Below are 13258 nucleotides of genomic sequence, written 5' to 3' on the forward strand. Positions count from 1 at the left end.
AACCACTCGCCTCCAGACCTCATTACACTCTTGGTCCAAACATGGAAAAAAGAGCTAAATTCCAGAAGGTGAGGCGAGAGTGACTGCCCTTGCCATCAAGGCAGCAATTGACCGAAGGTGGCATCAAGAAGCCCTCGTAAAATTGAAGTCAATGGGAATAAGGGGCAAAACTCTCCACTGGCTGGAGTCATACCTAGTACAAAGAAATATGGTTGTGGTTGTTGGAGGTCAATCATCTCAACCCCAGGACATCGCTGCAGGAGTTCCTCAGGGCAGTGTCCTAGGTCCAACCATCTTCAGCTGCTTCATCAATGATCTTCCCTCCATCATAAGGTCAGAAGTGAAGATGTTTGCTGATGATTGCAGTGTTCAGTTCCTCAGTTCCACTCACAATTCCTCAGATAATGAAGCAGTCCGTGCCCCCATGCAGCAAGACCTGGATGACATTCAGACTTGAGCTGATAACTGGCAAGTAACATTCATGCCATAAAAGTGCCAGGCAATGACCATCTCCAACAAGAGACAGTCTAACCAACGCCCCTTAACATTCAACGACATTGCCATGGCCGAATCCCCAATCATCAACATTCTGGGGGTCACCATTGACCAGAAAAGGTAACTGGACTAGCTACATAAATACTGTGGCTACAAGAGCAGGTCAGAGTCAGGCGAGTGTCTCACCTCCTGACTCCCAAAGTCTTTCCACCATTAAAAGGCACAAGTTAGAACTGTGATGGAATACTCTCCACTTGCCTGGATGAATGCAGCTCCAACAACAGTCAACAAGCTCGACACTATCCATGACAAAGCAGCCCACTTGATTGACTCCCCATCCACCAGATTAAACATTCACTCCCTCCACCACTGCCACACCATGGCTGCAGTGTGTACCATCTACAAAATGTACTGCAGCAACTCGCTAAGGCTTATTCGACAGCACCTCTACCACCTAGAAGGATATGTGCAGCAGGTGCATTGGAACACCATCATCACTTCCAAGTTCCCTTCCAAGGCACACACCATCATGACTTCGAAATACATCACCATTTCCTTCATTGTCATTGGGTCAAAATCATGGAACTCCCTCTCTAACAGCACTATGGGAGCTCCTTCACCGCACGGACTGCAGCGGTTCAAGGTGGCGGCTCACCACCACCTTCGAGGACAATTAGGGATGGGCAATAAATGCTGGCCTTGCCAGCAACGCCCATATCACCTGAACGAATAAAAAAAGATAAGAAGCATCGTTAATGAGCAGCAGAGTCTGAATCAGAAACTGTAAGTTAAAATAGTGAATTCAAGGTCAAATCAGGTACAGAAAGCAAAATATATAGAGAGGGAAAGAAAGATTGGATTGAGAAAGAGAGAAAAAAATTAAAAAGTTAAAAAAAATTAAAATCGCCAAGAATAATTGAAAACTGAAGGAATGAAACTCCACACTTATAAAAGTTCATTTGCAGTGCCAGGGAGGTTATTTGGCAGTAGTTAAGACTTACCACACCTTTAAAAGTGTTCTTAGACTGAAATGGGCAAGGCACAACATTTTATGGCAAGTTTAGTCCTTATCTACGACTTCAGTTAGGATCTTCACATCGTTCAATTGATTTGAATGGGGAGCCAGACGACGAGATGCTGTTTTTGCTTTACAGAGGAGTGGCACAACTCGATCAGCAACTTCCGGATTTGTGTGTTTAACTGCACTTGTGCACTCGCTCGTTTGATTTGCACATAACTAACTGAGTGGCATTAGCCTCACCATTATTTTCACAGCAAAATTAGACCCATATGTTACTTACATTTTCAAAAAGCATTTGTTGAATTTTGAAGCCAAATAATTATCTGTACCTGTGTTTTGTTGACAGAAAATGTCAATATTAAATTATGTACACCTATGAAACATAGGCAGAAAGTGAGATACAAATAGAGAGAAAGGCAGGAAAAAGTTATTCTAATTGTGAAAATGGGGGGGGGGGGGGGGAAGTGAGTGACAGTGGAACAACAGGGGAGGAAGAGATACAAGGGTGGAATGGGAAGGGGTACAGTTAGTGATCATAGTTAAAGGGTGGTGGGAAGGGAATGCAATGGGACCATGGTGGGGGTGGAGTAGGGGGGTATGGAAGAAAGCACAAGAGATTAGGGGTGACGATGGGAAGAGCGCCACTGAGGGCTGTACTATCCCCAAAATCCCCACCTCAAATGCAACCTGCAGCCATTGTTCAATCTTTTCCCCACTGCACCGTCTCCTACCCAAAAGGAAAAGAAAAAAGAAAAAGAGACAGAAATATATTTGAGGAGAGAGAAGCAGCAAAGAGTGAGAGAGAGAGAAGAGGAGAGGGAAATAGCAACATGAAGATATCAGAGATAGGTAAGAGAGTGACCATAATCGAATTACCAGTCAAACAATCTAAATAAAAGCAGAACTTAGGTAGTGTGGGAAATTCAAGACAGATTCAAAATGTCCTAAGGGAATTTCCACATTACACTGGAGATTTAACTGCAATAGACCAACCATGACTTATGGTCTTGAGGTGTTTGACAACTTAAAACTGCCACGTTTTAACTGACACTGTTGGTGATTGAAATGTAATTTCCTTGACATTAAAGATATTCCTGCAGCAGTTTACACCACATCTTCCAATAAATCATACCTCAGGATTATGCATCCAGATTTTCCTTCAGGGTGGAATGATCCTGAATTTCTAAAAAGGGCAGATTAGTGATTATTCCAAATGCAAGACTTTTTAATTGAAATAAACATAATGTTGTTTATAGTATATTAGTGCCAAACGTGAAAGGAGAAAAAAAAACACTTAAAGCAGTATGCTTTCACGTTATGTAACATGTATCTTGCATTATATTTAATGCTGGAAGGAATGAGTGCGCACTCATACAAGTCCGACAAATGCAAGGGAGAGTTGAACGAAAGGTTACAAATCAGGACTCTCGGATCAGAAGACAGAGCGTGGAAATAGGTTTGATTCCAGCGACGGAGCTCAGCGGATGGAGAAAAACAGCAGCAGAATCAGGCGAATGGCTGCTCAGAGTAACGACTGGGTTCAATTCAAGTGGAAACATCTCAAAACAAACAAAAAAAAATGAACATTTTTATTATTGTTGGTAGGTTCTCCTCACTGGTTATTTAGAATGGACGATTTTCTTGTATATCCTGAGCAGTTTCTTAACTTGTCACTTTCTTCACCCTACCTTTGCTGCAGTTTCACTGAGATAATAGTGTTACAGCAAAGGTGTGAAAACAGAATGTGTGTGCTAGATGCAAGACAGAGATCTCACATTACGTTATTTCTACACTGAGTTTTCCATATCTTTGCACGAGAAATTAAAATACTGAAATAAATGATTTTTTTTCCCTGCAAAAATTACAAAATTCTTCCAAGAATTCACACCTCTACTTTTTGTAATTCTGCTATTGAATAGGCGAGATTCCAGTCCATCAATCTCTTTAAAAACATATCTGAATTGTGCTCTGTGATAACTAACACACTTGATACCACCCACATTTTAAAAAAAAGACAAATTTAAGAAAATCTCCATTAAATTCACTCAGTAGCCCAAAGTTTTTTTTCCTGTTAATGTTGTGAACATTAAAGTGACAACTGGTTGCATCTGGGAATGAAACATTTCTTGATTGCATGCATCCAGTGCTGGGTTCAAGCACTCCCAGGGGGCACCAAACAGTGAATCTTTCTACTCTGCCCAATGTACATCAGTTTAAACTCAGACAAAAACACCCCTATTACATGAAATCACATGTGGCAATTGTTTTCCCCTGGGAACTGGGTTGAAATTGTCCAAATTCATCTCATGTAGAATCCTTAAAGCCAACGAAACAGAGGGAACTTTCATCCTATCAGTCTGGGGGAATTTAAACCCAGGCCGCAGGAACAAAAGGTCACAGTAAACTTATGACAACACCCAGTCCCTGGAGCAAATGTTGTACGATAGATTTTCCCATTGACTTTATTTAACTCACCATTCTCTGCCCTACTATACTGTGTTGCTCATTGCTATGTAAAGAAATGCTCAACACAGTTAATGATATCGATGTGATTGCGACATCCTATGTGACTGTGACAATGATAAACTATCACTCCTCGTCCTTCTCAACTTGTCTGCAGCCTTTGATACAGTTGACCACACCATCCTCCTCCAACTGGGTGGAACTGCACTCGCCTGATTCCATTCTCATCTGTCCAGTCCGAGCCAGAGAATCACCTGCAGTGGCTTATCTTCCTGTTCCTGCTCAATTACCTCTGATGTCCATCAAGAACCTATCCTTGGCCCCCTCCTATTTCTCATCTGCATGCTGCCCCTCGGCAGCATAAACAACCAACCTGTATTTATATAGCGCCTTTAACGTAGTGAAACGTCCCAAGGCGCTTCATGGGAGTATTATGAGATAAAGAAATTGACACCGAGCCGCATAAGGAGAAATTAGGGCAGGTGACCAAAAGCTTGGTCAATAAGGTAGGTTATAAGGAGCGTCTTGAAGGAGGAAAGAGATAGAGACACGCATCCGAAAACAGTGTCAGTTTGCTGACGACACCCAGCTCCATCTCACCGCCACCTCTCTTGATTCCTCCACTGTCTCTAAATTGTATGACTACTTGCCATTGTCTTCGGTCCCTGACGCAAACTCAGTTCCCTAGCCGCAACTCCATACCTATCCCTGGCAACTGTCTGAGGCTGAACCAGACTGTGCGCAACCTTGGTGTCATATTTGACTATGAGATGAGCTTCCGACCACATATCCATACCATCAGGAAGACAGTCTATTTCCATTTCCATAAAATCGACCAACTCCGCCCCTGCCTCAGCTCTGCTGAAACCCTCATCCACGCCCTCGTTACCTCTAGACTTGACTATTCCAACACACACCTCCCAACTTCCACCCTCCATAAACTTGAGGTTATCCAAAATTCTGCTGCCCGTATTCTAACTCGCAGCAAGTCCCATTCACCCATCATCGGTTTCACTGACCTACATTGGCTCCTGGTTAAACAACGCCTCGATTTTAAAATTCTCATCCTTGTCAAATTCCTCCAGTCCTGCAACCCTCCAAGATATCTGCTTTCCTCCAATTCTGACCTCTTGCGCATCCCTGATTTTGATCACTCCACTATTGGCGACCATGCCTTCAGTTGCCAAGGCCCTAAAGCTCTGGAATCCACTCCGTAAACCTCTTCACCTCCTTTTTCCTCAAGATGCTCTTTAAAACCAAGCTTTTGGACATCTGCCCTAATATATCCTTATGTGACTCTGCGTCAAATTTTGTCTGATAATACTCCTGTGAAGCGCCTTGGGACATTTTACTTTGTAAAGGTGCTATATAAATACAAGTAATTGTTGTTGTTATGCATCCATGTAATTCCCAGTATCTCATCATCGCAGATTCATTCTGTAATGATAGAAAGATGCAATAACCTTGCTATGACACTTATAAACAGAAAGAAAGACAAGAAGAGGGGAGAAGATAACTATTATAACCAAAGGGCAAAACTAGTCCCTACTGGGCTGTCAGAACATTTATAAATGACAATGTGCTAAACTGTGGGCTCTTGCTTTGTCCCATCACAAAGCTCATCACTATTGGAGTACTAAAATTAGCCTCTGTGTCCTTGGATCAGGAAAAAGAAAAGAAAATAGCCAGAGTTTCTACCCCTGATTACTATCTACTGATCCCTGCTGGAAAATACACGTGAGGACTTTCTACGGTGCAGTGCCCAGAACTGTACACAGTACTCCAGATGTGGTCTAACCCGGGTTTTGTATAGCAAAAATTCCTCCCCTTTATATTCTAGCCCTCTCCATATAGAGACTAACATTCCATTAGCCACTTAGATTGTTTTTTATACTTGACTATTACATTTTAGTTATATATTTACAGGTACTCCTGAATCTCTTTGGACCTCTACGGTTCCTAGCTGTTCACCATTTAAAAAATACTCAGATCTATCATTTCGTTGGTCCAAAACGGATGACCTCACACTTAAACTGCGTTGAAATCCATCTTCCACAGTTTTGCTACAGACATGTGATGTCCTCCATGGTCAGGTAGCCTGCCGTAAACCAGAGGTGATCCAAAACTCGGCAGCCCGTGTCCTATCTCCCACCAAGTCCTGCTCACCCATCACCCCTGTGCTCGCTGACCTGCATTGGCTCCCGGTTAAGCAACGCCTAGATTTAAAAATTCTCATGCTTGTTTTCAAATCCCTCCATGGCCTCGCCCCTCCCTATGGGCTCAAAATTGGCCCACCCCTTTTTTCGGCGCACTCACCGGAGATGCGCAGTTTTGCGATGTCGAAAAGTGCTCCGAAAAAAATTGGCCCCCACTTTGGCCCCTGTCCGGCCTCTCCCGGGTCTTTGCACAGCGTGACCAGTCGGGTCGGGGGCAGAGCCAGCGTCCCACACTGAAAACAGTGCCGGGACATCTGCACATGCGGGTTGGAGTGTGCGCGCATGCGCAGTAACTCTTGCCCCCAGCCCCTCAATGTGTGTGCTGCAGCGTGGGACCCGATCATCATCATCATCATCATCATACCGGTGTCGAAGACACCGATTCAAGGTAAGACTCTTAACACAAGCAGACCGTCAGATTGTTAGTTTATTTTTACTTGTATACAAGGGGAGAGTGCCCTAGTCAAAGGCTTAGGGTACCAACTCCGACAATCTACAGAAATGTGGAATATTTATACCCCTAAGTAAACAACTATCATATGTGATGGCTCCTCTTTTTTTTGTAATAGTACAGAGTCTAGCAGTTAATTTAGTTACCTCATCAGTGTTATCCAATGGCTACTTGTCTTAGCTACCCTTTCCTTATTTTGGGCTAACCTCTCCTTGCCCCCTGTACACACTGTCTGTTTTTTTTTTGTTTACACATCCTTATTGTGATTATAATTAGACAGAGAAGACAGATGACCTTAGCTGCCGTGAGGTAATGCAACCCGTGGTTTCAACTGCTGACAGCTTGTTTGGTATAGTTGCTGAAGTAAGCTCTAATTCTTAGGTTGACCAAATATAATGTCCCAGCAAGCCTTGCAATCTATGGTTGCTTTTTTTCTATCTTTTCACACCGGCTGCTGGTGCATCCCGCCCCTTTCCCAGGCCGAGTGGCCTACTGCACAGGTCGGCGCGCTGCCTTCCCGGTCTGAAGATGAAGGTAGGGTAGGACTTTTCTATTTTTTTTATTTGGATATTTTGAAAAAAATTATGTAAATATGTTTTGTCTCTTGTGAATAGTGGTGACCATTTGTCAAGCCTATTTACCTGGTGCTATCGTGAAAGAAGAACATGTGTGATGGGGGAACACTGAGAGAATATCTTATTTATTGAAGTAGACATTTAGATAATATGGGCTCAATTTTGGTCCAATATAATCATTGCAGACAAATAGTTGTTTAAATTAGTTGAGAGGTCAGGGCAATTTAATTCAACTATCTTTTACTTTTATTTTTGTAGTTTAAGCTTCATTGAATGCTTCTGTTGTACAGTAAATTAACTTTGCAAAGTTTGTCATATGATGTCCTGTATAGCTGTTTAATCCTATTCAGATTCTTTAGTCAAGTCATTAAGTTCTGCTGGCCTCCGATGTACTACCTGCATTGATTTCTTAACTCTCCACAAGGGTTTTCACAAGCAGCCACATACGCTAGCCTAAGTTAGGTTGGAGTAACTATTAGTTGGCCAAAGTGGCCAAAACGGGCATAGGTAGCTGGTAACGCCCACTTTTGAAAAAAAAACGTTAAAAATCCTAACTAACTCATGTACACTGGTGCAAATTGAATGTGCAAAATGTGGATTTTTAAGATACTCCAGAAAAATCAAGTTGCTCCCAAAAAAACGGAGCAACTCCTGGCCAATTTAGAGCCCTATATCTGTAATCTCCTCCAGCCCCACAACCCTACACTCCTCTAATTCTGCCCTCGAGCATCCCTGATTATAACTGCTCAATCATTGGTGGCTGTGCCTTCCGTTGCCTAGGCCCTAAGCTAGAGTACTCCATCCCTAAACCTCTTCGCCTCTCTACCTCTCTTTCCTCCTTCAAGACGCTCCTTAAAACCTACCTCTTTGACCAAGCTTTTGGTCACCCGCCTCGATTTCTCCTTATGTGGTTTGGTGTCAATTTTTAAAAATCTCAATACTCCTGTGAAGCACCTTTAACGTAGTGAAACATCCCAAGGCGCTTCACAGGAGTATTATGAGATTTTAAAATATTGACACCGAGCCACATAAGGAGAAATCGGGGCAGGTATATAACTTATATAAATACAAGTTCCTGTTGTTGATACTGACTGTTCAAACTCATGCATGAAGAATGGCCACTTGGAAGAGGAGCTTGAGGGCAGCTACCACCGTGCAGTCTGCACCCTAGCGAGATTCAGCACCTTCAGAAAACCAGAGAAAACTAGGGAGGCAGTACCAAAGCTCATAGCTGGATGTACCATATGTGATGGCATTTTCTCTCTTCTACAGATGGCATATTGAATGGAGTTTTCAAGCTAGAATACAAACATTTCTCTCTGGCTACTGAAGTGATTTAAACATGTAGAATAATGCTCTCAGATTATCATGGAAATATAGAAATATAAAGGACCAGAAACAACCATTTTGGTCCATTGGTCAACTTCAGAGTTCAAAAAGAGTTATCAATAAGCCTAATGGGGCCAACAACAGTCGATATATTCAGCCATGCGCAGTATGAGTACACAGCAGAGATCAGCGTTCTAGGGAAGGTTATGTGAATAACTCCAGCAGACTCCCATCTCGCATCTGTCTCAGTGGTAGCACTCTCACCTCAAAGTTAGAAGGTTGTGGGGTCAATCTCCACTCCAGAAACAGTGGGAGTGCTGCACTGTCGGAGGTGCCGTCTTTCAATTGAGACATCAAACCGAGACGTCATCTGCCCTCTCAGGTGGGCGTAAAAGATCATGGGCCCAAGTTTCGGCCTCAGTTGCTCCTGATTTTTTGGAGCAACTGGTGTAGAAGGGAGTATCTTAGAAATTCGAATTCTTGCCATTTAGTTTGCTCCAGTTCTAGTCAGTTAGAACAGTTTCATTTTGGAACAGAATTTTTTTTCCACTTACGCCTGTTTTGAAAGTTTCGGCAGTGAAAACTTATTCCAAACTAACTTAGAATGGAGTAAGTGAAGATTTTTGTACGCTCAAAAAAACCTTGTCTACACTTTGGAAAATCAGGCGTAGGTTACAAATTAGGCATAGGGAACGAGGTGTGGGGGGGGGGGGGGAAGGGAAGTCATTAAATTCTACAATCAATCCTTAGTTATACTTATACAAATAAATCCAACCTGAATAAAAATTTATAAGCAAAGAAAAGATTAAATAAACCATGTTCCTACCTGTGTGAAAGTGCTTCAGACAGGCCTTTCATGTTGGAGACAGGCAGGGGTGTGGCGTCAGTGTCTCGACGGCAGCCCCAACAGCGGCAGCAAGCAGCCTTCGAGCTGAGCTGCAGGCAGGCCTTCATTCTCTTAGTGGCTGGCCGGCAGCCGAAGGATCAACACCGGAGGCACGCAGCTTTTCAAGGGGGTTGAAGCCATTCGGCCACGGGATAGGAGCGGCGTCAGTGGCTGGCCGGCAGCCGAAGGATCAACACCGGATGCACGCAGCTTTTCAAGGGGGCTGAAGCCATTCGGCCATGGGTTAGGAGCGGCGTCAGTGGCTGGCCGGCAGCCGAAGGATCAACACCAGACACACGCAGCTTTTCAAGGGGGTTGAGGCCATTCGGCCACGCTTAAGGGGCGGCGTTAGTGGCTCGACGGCAGCAGAGTCCTTTTAAAAATGGCCGAGTGCCAATGTTTGTTTGACTCAGAGCATGCGCGCACGCTCCAACGCACACGCGCAGGATTGCCGCACCACGTTGGCTCATTTAAATTGGACCCGCCCCCCACTACTTATAGAATCGGCCCGAGTGTTTGGCTCCGCCCCCCGCTGTGAAGAGCACGCCGCGCCAAGCTGAGATCGAGCTCCGAGGAGCCGGAAAATATCGAAGGTTTTTTCTAGCGCATTTTTAGGCGCGAAGAACAGGCGTCCAGCTCAGAGGTGTGCCGTTTCCAGCGCGGGCCGAAACTTGGGGCCCATATGGCAACTTTCAAAGAATAGCAAGCACGTTTCTTTAGTGTTCTGGCCAATATTTATCTCTCCACCAACACAACTAAAACAAATTATCTGATCAATTATCTCATTGCTGTTTGTGGGACCTTGCTGTACACAGATTGGCAGCTGTGTTTCCGTATTTTGTTCTGTAGCTCCCCTCCCTAGGAACATAGCAAAGTACAGGACTGTTAGAGACAATGCCATACATCTGGTCCCTTCCAAAGTAGAGAAAAAGTTTACACTTGTACGAGACACCAAAAATAGAAGCCATAAATATAAGATAGTCACTAACAAACCCAATAGGTAATTCAGGATAAACTTCTTTACCCAAAATGTGGTATGAATGTGGAACATGCAAACACAAGGAGTAAGTCGTTGAGGCAAACAGCATAGATGCATTTAAGGGGAAGCTAGATAAATACATGAGGAAGAAAAGAATAGAAGGGTATACTGATAGTGCTGGATGAAATGGGGTAGAAGGAGGCTCGTGTGGAGCATAACGCCAGTATAGACCAGTTGGGCCAAATGGCCTGTTTCTGTGCTACAGAATCGATATAATTGTTTTCCCTTTTTAAAAAAAGTACTTAATTGGTTGTGATGCGCTTGGAGACATCCGGAGATCTTTCTGAATGTGGTTTCATGAAGCCTGCACAGTACTATAATGATAAATATATTTAGAACCATGCAAAGACAATAGTGGACATTGACTGAAGCAGGCACAATGTTCTTGCTATATGGAATAAATTGGTGAGGTTTTATGTCCAATCGTTGCATTACTGCACGGTCTTCCTTCTACCAGAAGGACAATTTTAGCTGTGGGCTTTAGTATATTAATCAACTGGAGGCACATTTGGCCTACTTGGCTCACAAGTGTCAGCATGACTTAACTGGATATGACGAAAGCCAAATTCTGCCTTGCTTTGTACTGTAAATGTGTCTATTATATCTAACTCATATGAAATTTTAGATAAGCCAACTTATTGAAAATTGAAAAATTAAACATTGTTAGCTTCTTTAGCAAATGGAAATGTTTAGCTTTTGTGACAGAGAAAGTGAGCTAAAGCAATACACAAAGACTGTGTGGGGATAAATATATTTCTGTGCAAGCTATCTATAACCCAGCTAGCCTCCCAGAAGGAAGTCATTACATGTTAATTGCATTAGCAATTCTCTCTTGACCTTGGAATGCTGGACACGTGTGAAATTTGAAGATGCATAATGACCACAAAGGACTGTTCTTGGGATCAAAATATTTGTATGCAAGGAAAGGCTGCAATTTACCCTCTTCAACCTAAAAAGAATGATTTACAACAAATGTTCTGGCTATGGGGAAACTCCTTTGATCTTGCATCAAAAGCCTGCCCTGGATAGTACAAGTGCATTTGCCTTTTCTTATTATGTCGTCCCTTGCCTAGGAGCATAGCAATGTACAGGACTGGAAAAGTCTATGCCCTTCAACTGTTTGTACCTATGGGCACAAATTTGGCCAGGAGTTGCTCCGTTTTTTTTGGAGCAACTTGATTTTTCTCGAGTATCTTAAAAATCCCCATTTTGCACATTCAATTTGCGGCAGTGTAAGTGAGTTTGTTAGCATCTTTTTTAATAGTTTAGTTTACTTCAGTTTTTTTCAAAAGGGGACATTACCAGCCACCTACGCCCATTTTGGCCACTTTGGACAGCTAATAGTTACTCCAAACTAACTTAGGCCAAGCGTATGTGGCCAGTTGGGTAGGTATAATGACTTGACTAAAGAATGTGAATAGGTTCAAACAGCTGTATAGCTCCTCCTCCTCCTCCTCCTCCTCCCCCCCCCCCATCAAAACTCTCCCCGCACCAACCTGTTTGCTGTAGCCTTAGCCCAGGAAGGCGGCAGGCCACTCGGCCCGGGACACATCGGGTCCCACGCTGCAGCACGCAGGAGGTACTGCGCATGCGTGAACGCTCTAATGCACATGTGGACAGCTGCCGGCACTGTTTTTTCGCGCAGGGCCCTAGCTCCGTCCCCCAATCGACTGTCCACGCCACGCCAAGCCCCGGGAGAGGCAACACAGCTGCCAGAATTAGGGGAGATTTTTTAAGGCACCGTTTTCAGCCCACAAAGTCGGTGCATCTCTGGTGAGTGCGCCGAAAAAATGGGTGGGCCAAATGAGCCTTGTGTTTCTGCAGTGAGACTAGACTACTTGGGCAGAAGCACAGTACATTTGGAACTTATAAGCATTGAGTTAAAAGATTTTGAAAAGGACCATATCTTTTTGGACACTTCATACAATTTTAGAATAGTACAGCAATGAAATGGGTCATTTATCCCCTCAAGTCTGAACCAGTGTTTTTCTCTGCACGAGCCATCTAGTCTCATCCCACTCGTTCCCCATACCTATCATATTCCTCTAAGAATATAAGAATTAGGAGCAGGAGTAGGCCATATGGCCCTTCAAGCCTGCTCTGCCATTCAATAAGATCATGACTGATCTTCGATCTCAACTCCAATTTCCCGCCCAATCCCCATATCCCTTGATTCCACTAGAGTCCAAAAATCTATCTATATCACCATTGAATATACTTAACGACTCAGCATCCATAGCCCTTTGGGATAGAGAATTCCAAAGATTCACAACCCTCTGAGTGAAAAAATTCCTCCTCAGCAATGTTCTAAATGGTCAACCCCTTATCCTGAGACTGTGACCCCTAGTTCTAGACTCTCCAGCCAAGGAAAACAATCTTTCAGCATCTACCCTATCAAGCCCCCTCAGAATCATATATATTTCAACGAGATCGCCTCCTATTCTTCTAAATGCCAGAGTATAGTCTTAATCTGCTCAATTTCTCCTCATAGGACAACCCCCTCATCCCATGGATCAATCTAGTGAACCTTCGTTGCACCACCTCTAAGGCATGTCTATCCTTTCTCAGATAAGGAAAAAAAAACTGTGCACAGTACTCCAGGTGTGGTCTCACCAAAGCCCTGTACAATTGCAGTAAGGCTTCTTTACCCTTGCAATAAAGGCAAACATCCCATTTGCCTTCCTAATTGCTTGCTGCATCTGCATGCTAACACTCTGCGTTTCCTGTGTGAGGACACCTAAATCACTCTGAACACCAACATTTAATGGTTTCTCACCATTTAT

The 13258-nt window shown here is 43.6% G+C and overlaps 1 protein-coding gene across 4 annotated transcripts in view; it reads right to left on the minus strand.

Annotated features, from left to right (window-relative positions):
* Positions 1–13258, minus strand: part of LOC139280891 (UPF0606 protein KIAA1549) — a 376973-nt gene that overhangs the window by 333580 nt on the left and 30135 nt on the right. The window contains exon 1 of one of the 4 annotated variants that reach the window (XM_070900683.1): positions 9377–9461. The exons of the other annotated variants lie outside the window; for them this stretch is intronic. The gene's annotated coding sequence lies outside the window, so the exon portion shown is untranslated. Of the gene's footprint in view, positions 1–9376; positions 9462–13258 lie in introns of those variants that run through there. 4 annotated transcript variants of the gene reach the window in all.

The sequence above is a fragment of the Pristiophorus japonicus genome, chromosome 15 (assembly GCF_044704955.1).
Source record: "Pristiophorus japonicus isolate sPriJap1 chromosome 15, sPriJap1.hap1, whole genome shotgun sequence".
NCBI classification, from domain to species: domain Eukaryota; kingdom Metazoa; phylum Chordata; class Chondrichthyes; family Pristiophoridae; genus Pristiophorus; species Pristiophorus japonicus.